The following is a 10,374-nucleotide window of genomic DNA, read 5'->3' as shown; positions in this document are numbered from 1 at the left end:
GGATTAATATTCTGAAGTAAAGTTAACATTTAACCATAAATAAACATTTTGTAAATGATGAAGTAAAGTCTCCACAAGCAATAGATTGTGGTCTTTGAGCTATTGGGAGTGTGACGGTGCAAGTCAGCTCCACAGCCTTACTTTTGTTTTGGGAGCCTCTTGAACCCGACACCATCAGTAACTAACTGGACAAGCCAGGCAGATAATGAAACACACACACAACACATTTCAAGGGGTAGGTGCAAAAGTACTCAGTGCTTTTATGTAAAACAAATCAAAAACAAAGTGCAGTGCAAATCTTCCATAATAACAAAATAATCCAATAAAACAAAGTGTTTATAGTGGAGGTTACACCAATAAATAGAAGATCCTCTGGTGCCCCTGTATAACTGACGTCTCCTCGACTTGCTCCCTTTGAACCTTAGTGTCTGAGAAGAAGTTCACCAGCAGGTGCAGACAAACTTTTTGTCCTGGCCACCGCCAATCCCACAGTGTTGCACAGGGAGCCACCAAGCCCTGCTACACTCCGCGCCCACCACTGCCGAATGGCTCCACCAACACACTGTCCTCCCACTGCTGCCAACTCAGTGGCTCTTCCCGGCACACTCCTGCGATCGATGGTTACTCCTGGTATCTGATCACTCAACAGGAGTGACCCCTCAGCCCCTTTCTGATCACTGGCCACGCATGCTCCTCTCTGGGGCTCCATTCCTGTCCACCTGCTTCCTTTCAACATGCATTGGCTTGCTTGCCTCCATCCCTTTAACTTCTGTTTCTCCCTTTATTTTTCTTTCTTTTCTTCCTCCCTCTCTGTGTCTTCTCTCTCTCCTTTTAAGCCATAGGTTTGATTGCATGATTGCTGCCCCAGGTTGATAACGAGACAATCAGACAGCTTGCAGTTGCTGGGAAGGCAGCGTACAGTCAGCTGACCGCCTTTCACTGTCTTCTCAGTCAATCACTCTCACCTGCTTCTCTCCCCAACATGAATGCATCCATTAGTTATTCATTTAAAATATGTTGGCGAGCAGCAGACCACAGTGAGGTCCACCATCTTGCCATTGGAACAGTGTTCATGCAAAGGAATTGATAATATGGAAAAGCAGACTCCTCTATTAGTCAACTGTAAATATTTTGCCTGTTTTATCTATCTTGCAAATAGAATAACGGTTTGGTGAATCTGCATATGAAGGAAATAAACTAAGATTTGTTTGAAAGCATTACCTTCAGACCATGGTATTTTATTTGCTAACAGGAAATACAACCTGTGACTAGCTTTTAACAAACAAATCAGCCTTCCAAGCATTCTTAATAACATATCAGTCTTTGTTTAGAAAGTATTTTGCGGATAAATACTGTACATCAAAACCTCACACATGTTCATCATATTCCTTCAAGGTGCTTATCATAATTGACCAAAAAACATTTCTATGGTTTTTAACTTGACTAATTCATTTAAGACGCAACTTAAAAAAATATTAAATTAAGATTTGCACATATTATATTGTATATCTATAAAGTGCACGCAACATTTGTGACTTTTTGACTCTCACAATAATAAGCACCACAAAACACAGCTGGGTATTCTCCATTGAGCTGAAAAAAATATGCAGAACTTTCAGCCAAGCACAGCAAGAAATTTAAATTTGATTTTATTTTGGTTTTGTGTTATTTATACAGTGAAATGCCTACTGTTGACCTACTGAGAAAAATACCCATACCTTCATACATTAGCAGCTGGACTGAGCGTATGGAAGCATTAAATGTTCAGATGGAAAACTGTTTTTTTTTTCTTAGCCAAGCTTTTACAATATGACATTTTCTTTTGGAAGCAAATCATAGATTATTCTGAACCAGTTGCTTAACCTTAGAAACTGCTGTTTATATTTTCACAAGAGATTTGGTTAATAGTGTAAGAATCGTTTTTTACCTCAGATCATCTTACAAAGCACTCTTTTAAAAGACAAATTCACAGCATGTAAATAGATTTTTATATCTAATACTTTAACAGGAAAATACAAAAAAAAAACACAACATAAACACATATAATCACTTAAAATATTTTACATGAAGAAAAACAGCAAGAAAAACCTTGTATTTTACACTGACTATTTGAATTAGTAAATAGAAGAAAAAATGAATAATACAAAAAAAATGAAACAGAGCATAAATATATTTGGCAGTAGAGTAGTGCAGTGTTTCCCAACCTGTTGGCCATAGGTGGCATTGTAGGTTGGCGGCAGCTAACCCTGGCATCCCTCACCACTCAATTCACAGCACCAACAGGTGGATCACACCTGATCCTGGACGACCTCCCTAACCCCTCCTCTTATGATCATGCTAGATTCATCTAGAAGGAAAAGCATTCATGATCACGTTTGATTTATATAACGCTCTGACGATTGTGTGGGGCCTCCCCACCATACTTTGATGACCACGCTAAATCCACAAACCCTACTCCCTCCCCACAGCTCGTGGACACACATACATGTCAAAAACTGTGCCATGACACCACAAAGCTTGGGAAACACTGGAGTACAAGAAACCAAATGGGAGCCTTTCCAGAAATAATAAATGTGATCTAGCTTAGTCTAATGTAATACCAAATGATCTTTGATAGCAAAAATTCACAATCACATTAACATTTTATTTTTTGTCCAGAAGTAACCCAATCAAATTTGATGTGGCACCAGGTGTCCAGATAAAAAAAGAAAATTGTTAATGCGTAAGAGACAGTCAGATGGACTGCCACTATTTTAGGGCATAAAACTAGCAAAATTTGATAGGTAATGACAGTGCGGGTCCGGCACCATCAATAATCATAAACGGGATGAGCTATACAAATGAGGACACCACATGAAGCAAGGGGAAGGTGCAAAATTGTTCATTGCTTTTATTAAAAACAATCCAGAACAAGTGTTCAAAAGTGCAGTGCATAAAAATATTCAGTAAATTGCATGTTCTCCCCGTGTCTGCGTGGGTTTCCTCTGGGTACTCCGGTTTCCTCCCACAGTCCAAAGACATGCCGTTTAGGTGCACTAGTGATTCTAAATTGTCCCTAGTGTGTGCTTGGTGTGTGGGTGTGTGTGTGCCCTGCGGTGGGTTGGCACCCTACCCGGGGTTTGTTACCTGCCTTGCACCCTGTGTTGGCTGGGATTGGCTCCAGCAGACCCCCGTGACCCTGTAGTTAGGATATAGTGGGTTGGATAATGGATGGATGGATGGATGAATAATTCAATAAAATCAGGTGGCTTGTTCTTTTAACACTGGCAGCTACTCTGCTTATCCTGTACAGGCCTTGTAGCAGAGAACTCACCTTACTGACAGGTGCAGCTGAACTTCCACAGGAAGTTTTGCCTGCCATCCCATGGCTATGGTCAGGCTCTCTGCCCAGAACACTGAAAAAAAGGAAAAATATAGGTTGTTACATTTACAAACATGCATTTAGTTTATGTTACCTGTATTGTTTATGTTCCACTTTTGAATGTAACTCGATCATGTTTTATTTATTTAATTTTGTGGAATGCACAATATACTAATGTCAATCATTTAGAAAGAAATCAAAATAGTTATGTTTAGTCCTCACTGGAAATTAATACGCACCAAACGGAATCATCATCAGCGGAACTTGGATAACTTGGCAGATTTTCAAAGAAGCAACCTGTTGTGGGTTTGAGTTATTGTCGCCGGTTAAAAGCAAAAGGTTAGTGAAATAAAAGGAAGGAAAAACAAAAAAAAACTAAACAATCTTCATTTAAAAGACGTAATCAGATAGACTAACGTTACTTCATTTTTGTTTCTTCATTGTATTCGCGTTTAATGTTTTATCACACTATGTTCACTAACTACCGTCACAGGTCAGTAAATATACTATTATGTTGTGTAGTTTTACTCTCTTAGTACAGGTATGTTTACGTACTGACTTTTGTTAGGCATCAGCTACTTTCAGTGTTGCTGTTGCTCAGCCAGATAAATACTATTAATACAGACAAATAAATAATACACACAAATTCAATACAATGCAGTTGCTGAATTTCCTTGTTTGGAAAAAAAATCTTAAGATTGAAAGTTATTCTGACTTTTACTAGGTTGTAGTCCAAATCTGTGTTCTAAACAGCATGCTATGATATCAAAACAACACGCCTATCTTTATTTTTAACTCGCTATCTAATGCGGTACTATGCAGTTCCTATGCAAATCAATTTTAGTTTAAATGGTAAAGCTGGATGCCTATGTTAAGAGTTTATCTGTATCTCCTGCTGGTGGTTTTAGTGGGATGATTTTACTGATAAAGTTTCAGCTGTAGCTAATGTATTTCATTCATTGTACGTCTTTCTATTACATTGAAATTTGATCATCCTTCATCCAAAGACGCTTTTTAAATATTTGTCTTGCCAACAGTGGTGCTGTAAAACTTCTGTTCTGTAGTGGTGAGTAATCTTGCTGTTCAATGTAATTGAATTGATTTATAAATTCTTTCACCTGCGGTGAGTTGGCACCGTGCCCAGGATTGGTTCCTGCCTTGTGCCCTGTGTTGGCTGGGATTGGCTCCAGTAGACCCCCCGTGACCCTGGGATTGGATTCAGCGGGTTAGAAGATGGATGGATGGATGGATTCTTTCACTGTGTGTTTAAAGCAATTTTAAGATCAATTTAATGTAATTAATTTACAGAATTCCTTTAAAGGGTGCAGATATCACCCAGATTTTTAAGAAGTTGACAGGGTTTTTGAAATATTTTTAAAAATCTCAGCATGGTACTTTTTCCCTTAGATCAGGGGTCCTCAATCACGGTCCTGGAGAGCTGCAGTGGCTGCAGGTTTTTGCTCCAACCCAGTTGATTAATAAAAAGCACTTATTGCTAAAGTAACACTTGCTTCACTTTAGTGATTTTGAGCCCTTATTGCTTAATTTTGTCTTAAACAGCTATTTTAATTGCTCCTTATTATCAATAACATGCAAATGACAAGAGAGAGCAGCATTTCTCTATTTAGCTTATTTACATTTACACCTGGGTGTATTTATCTGCACTATTGGGTTTAATTAAATACTTGGAAGAAAAATGAAGAGAAAAAAGTGAAGGACTGAGAATTACTCGTCCATTTTAGCCTTCAAATCATTTGCATGATAGAAAGGGAAAGAAAATCTAGGATATGAGAATGACCTGACATAGCAGAGTTAATTTAATTTCATAGCTTGTTAGTGCTTTATTGGCAAGAATTGCTTTCTAATTAAGCAACCAGGTCAGAACAAAAACTTGCAGCCACTGCGGCTCTCCAGGACTGGGATTGAGGACCCCTGCCTTAAATCATTGTTTATCTGATCAAATTTTTGGATCTCCAATATCACTTTCTTATATGCCATGGTGTTGAGAGGCTCTTGTGTTGGTGAGTAATATTTTATGAAGTTTATTAACATTTTTATTGTGAACAGTGGTATGGTTTTCCTGTCACTTACAATAGTTTGTAAACTAAATAAGGCTTTGTGTATTGTATGGAAAATGCAAAAATAGGTGTTATGTAAACATTATTCTTTAAGGAACATTTTATAGTTGAGGTATATAATAAAATAGATTATACCTAAAATGTATAGGGCCTACTGACATCACTCACTAAATGTATGTTTTTTTTCTTTTGTTCTGCAGTGAATGTAGCAGCATTTATGTGCATGTGGAGGTGTAAAGAGTGTTCACTGGCCGCTTCAAGTACGTCTGAACTACTTGCTCATTACAAATTGAAACATACATATTTTGGTTGTATTGCTCGCTATCCATGTACATACATATTTAAAATGTCCATGTACATTAAGACTTGGAATGCTTTAAGTGTACATCATAGTAGAGTCCATTCCACGCAGGTCTGTCAGACGCAAACAGAATTGTATATATTTAGCTGTCATTTGTGTTAATGCAATGATTTAGCTAGTGAAAGGGATTTCTTTGTTACATTAACTCTCATCTTAAAAGGAATGAGAATGTTCCATGCATGTTTACAGGCTATAGATTTCAAACCAATATTTATGGCACCTTTAAATCCCATAAACATAACATGGGAAACATACACCTCACAGCAAAGCTAATTTCAGACCAGGCATAGTGAGTACAACTAGACATGTAACTGCATTCCTTGATGATTCTTATGCTGATAGTCAGGTTGAGGATTGTTGGGAAGAGGAAGCCTCCAGTGTCTTGAGACGGAATGATCAGGTCCATGTACTAGGCACAGCAATAGATGAGTTTTTAGAAGAGCTCCACCACATAAGTTCTGCATCTATCCCAATTTCTAGGAGTGCAGTTAGTAGTGTCTTTGAGCATCACAACCTCCATGTCGATGACTCGGTAATTACAGAAATTGCCACTGCAATTCAGTCATTTAAACCTATTTCAAAAGCAATTGAAAAAGGTGGCCAGCTGAGCACTTTGTATCAACGTAAAAGATACTACAAGAAAAATTTTAATGTTGTTGAGCCTGTTTCTTATGTACTAGATGTTAAAAAGAAACACAGTATGTCCCACTTTTGAAGTTGTTGCAGCAGGTTTTAAGTAGTAATGCAAATCTCAGTAAGATTATTGAAAATCATAGAGGACAACAATTTATTACAATTGACCCATTTCATGAATTTAGGTCCCCAGATAGTGGTTTGCATTTTAAGGAAAACAGCTTCCTGAATGCTGAAGAGATAAGAGTATCACTCTGTTTTTATGTGGATGATTTTGAAACTTGTAATCCTCTAGGCACCTCCAGGAAGAAACACAAGCTTTGTGCTGTTTATTGGATACTTGGAAACCTTCCACCAGGCTCACACTCATCTTTGTCATCCATTTATCTTGCTGTCATTTGTAAAAGTGATCACCTAGACATATGGTTATGATAAATGCCTCAAGCATCTACTTCAAGATCTTAAGTCTCTAGAGGACCATGGTGTTTATGTTCCTTTATTAGGTAAATCTTTTCACCGTACAGTTCAAAGTGTAGTGGCTGATAACCTGGGAGCTCACAGTATTGCTGGGTTCATTGAAAGTTTCTCAGGAGATTACAGCTGTTCCCTGCTGTCAGACTTTTACCCAAGCATCATTATTTGGAACATTACCCTCAAATGATGAGATGTTTTGGTCCTCTAGTGACTGTCTGGACCATGCCTTTTGAGGCCAAACATAGTTTTCTTTAAGCAGATTGTTAAACACACTAGTTGCTTTAAGAACATATCTCTGACCTTGGCTTCAAAACATCAAGTGATGATAGCTTTCCACCTCAGTTCACCATCATATAATAAATCTGACCTGGTTGTATGTGACATTTCTACTGTCTCAGTTGATATTTTGAAAGAGAAAATTGCTCAAGCTATTTGGATTAAATTCCCTAAGATATCTGAAGTCCAGCTTGCAAAAAATGCATCAAGTAATGGCAAAGCCTATAGCAGGGGTATGATAGTTGCACATGGAAAGTGGGTTACCAGAGTTTGCTGAAATTGTTCAGATATGTGTTATTAGTGAAAGGTTATTTCTTGTTGTGAAATTGCTGTGTGGGTGGTACAGTCATCACTACAGAGCCATTGAATTAGGCCCATCACCGTCGAGAGAAGCGAAACTCTTGACAGTCTGTGAATTAAATGACACTTACCCACTAGTCGATTACTTTGTTGGTTCAAGATGCATGGTGGTATTAAAAAGACATATCAACATAAAAGGTGACTCGCTGATAATTGTTTAGTTTTGCATGTACATCCCATGAGTTAATTGTCAAAGGCTTACACTACTTTGTATAGTACAATTTAAAAAATATTGCTGTCTGTTGCTATGTCTAGCAGTCAATCAGCATGCCTGCTTTCTGTTTTCCTTGTCATGTTGCATATGGAAGAGTCTTTTTGTCTATGTGCTTTTGATACCTGCATTTTTCTAAAGTCGGCAATTATGTATGTTCAAATCAACAATACTAACTTTTTTAATTAAATCCCTTTGTCACTTAACAGACTAAAAACCTTGAAAGTTGCCTGGCCCAGCTATATTAAAGGTAGTCCTTGGTGAAAACAAAACAAACAAAATGGATCTATTAATGAACTTGCCAATGAGGTACAACGACAGTGTGGCCTTACTTCTACCTTCAGACTTCAGTTTATGGATGCACTTTTTGGTAATGACTTCATGAACCTCATTTCGATGAATGCAGTGCAGGATTGAGGAACAATCAAAGTAATTACTGAGACCGAGTGCTCAGCTTCTCAGTGTGCTGCTGTGCCTTCCACCACAGCTACTGCTTTTAGACACACTATTGATTCTTCATCTGTGTCTAGTGGGAGTGCTGACATGGGCATACTTTCCTCACCAGACTCTGACTCAAACGGCTCCAGGTCACTTTGGCCAAGTGTCTTTTGTGTTCCTCAATTCAGCTATGATGCAGAGTTGAAACTTCAGCAGAGCAATGCAGCTTAAAGAGAGACTGGTAAATTGCTTATTCCAGACCCACAACTTAAGCCCAACATTCTTGAAGGTTTGATCCAAGAAATTGTCAAATGCAAAGTGTATGTCAGTGATAAAGAGTTCAACACAGTTGGAGAAGCACTCATCTCAAAGCATCCTTGTCTCACTGAAAAGGGTTCGATCACTGGATATGCTGGATGCAAAGCAAGTTTGAAGAATAAGTTTGCCATATACCGCACTCACCCAAGAAAATTGGGTTGCCCTGAAGTGATGGAAATTCTATAAAACACAAGACAGAGGGAAAAGCAAGTGCTGCTTTTGGGATTAAGAAACCTAAACGCTCAGAAATGAATTTTTGCCCGCCATATTCTAGTGGAGAAAATGAAGAGAGCCTTGAGAATGTGCGAATAGCTCTTCTTTCAGATGTTAAAAAGAACAACAGGGAGGTAATGAGGATGAAAATGGAACAGACATTTGCATACAGGATATATGAAGTGGTTCACAAAACATCTATGGTAAAACAGTTCAAAGCAACATGGGCAGCACTATTTGAAATAAGTCATGTATGTGTGCTTTGAGAATGGTTTCTGACCTCAGTCTGTTCAGACAGAATGTTGCACAGTTATTTTGATCTGTTCACTGTAAACCTGGTTTTCATAACCATATGAGACATGTCTTAGCTCACTCAAGCCATTCAATTTATCTAGTTTCACTAACCCTAACATTGGTATTCTTTTCAAATTAATGTCAGGGTTGTGTTATACTGGACATATTAACAAGTGCAAGAGTTAAAATGCAGGCGGCACAGTGGTGCAGTGGGTAGCGCTTCTGCCTTGCAGTTAGGAGACCCAAGATCCCTTCCCGGGTCCTCCCTGTGAGTCTGCATGTTCTCCCTGTGTCTGCGTGGGTTTCCTCTGGACACTCTGGTTTCCTCCCACAGTCCAAAGACATGCAGGTTAGGTTCATTGGCGATTCTAAATTGTCCCTAGTGTGTGCTTGGGTTTTTTTCCTGCCTTGCACCGTGTGTTGGCTTGGATTGTCTCTAGCAGACCCCCGTGACCCTGTAGTTAGGATATAGCGGGTTGGATAATGGATGGATGGAAGAGTTAAAATGCCGACTCCCTTGGACAAATTTGGATGATGCAGCACCAAAACAAACATAACTGTTTGACCGATCAGCAATGCGCAGTGTTCATTCTAAAGAAATTCCAGTTCACTATCTTTGCTGTTTTTTAATTGTATTCCTTACTGACTTAATGGTAAAAAAATAATAATAATAGGTCTGCATGTTTTTTCAGATAAATGCAGAATTTAAGTGCATCACAGTCCACCTGCAGTCCAGGTTTCTCTCACAGCTCGACATTCATGCTGCCAGACTTTTAAAACTGTTCAAGAAGAGAGGAGGGCAGTTGGGCAAAAAGTTGCAAAGCATTGTAGAACCAACAAAAGAGGTAGGAATGCAATTTAGGAAAATGGTGCATCTGAAAGTTTTTATAATGTGAAAAGCGTATATATACAGTATATGTGCCTGTTTTGTTCTTTAAACAGGGTGATGTTGATTTGGTAAGAGAGTGCATAATCAAGGGGCTTTGTGTGTACCTCAATGAGGACCCAGAAAATCTGGAGAAAGAGCATGTGGTAAGTAAGACCTGTGTTCAGATTTTACATTTGTTTCTAATTTTTTTTGCCTCAAATCAAGCAAGCAGGAAAGTTTATGAGATATAACAGCATTTTTGTAGAGTTTACACTTTTTCCATTAGCTATGGTATTCCCTGATACTTTTTTCACACCTACGACCAATTTAAAATTTTATGATTATTTGTTTGTTTTATTTATTTTTTTTTTTACGCTTTTGATTTCTCCTCTGATTGTTTAACCACTTTGTGTGTGAAATGAAACACCTGCACTGTTCGGGTACACAGGTCAGTCTGTAAAATCTGAACTAGGGTCTGATTCTGAAATG

At 38.4% G+C, this 10,374-nt stretch overlaps 1 long non-coding RNA gene across 1 annotated transcript; it reads left to right on the top strand.

Moving 5' to 3' along the window:
* Window positions 1–5,648: 5,648 nt before the first annotated feature.
* Window positions 5,649–10,026, top strand: LOC120517865. Its single transcript, XR_005631126.1, has 3 exons — window positions 5,649–5,699; window positions 9,710–9,862; window positions 9,960–10,026. It is a non-coding gene; the product is annotated as an uncharacterized LOC120517865 (long non-coding RNA).
* The last annotated feature ends 348 nt before the right edge of the window (window positions 10,027–10,374 follow it).

The sequence above is a fragment of the Polypterus senegalus genome, chromosome 1, assembly GCF_016835505.1.
Source record: "Polypterus senegalus isolate Bchr_013 chromosome 1, ASM1683550v1, whole genome shotgun sequence".
In the NCBI taxonomy this organism is placed as follows: domain Eukaryota; kingdom Metazoa; phylum Chordata; class Cladistia; order Polypteriformes; family Polypteridae; genus Polypterus; species Polypterus senegalus.
The sequence above is the reverse complement of the archived record's forward strand: the minus strand, read 5'-3'. Positions and strand labels throughout refer to the sequence as shown.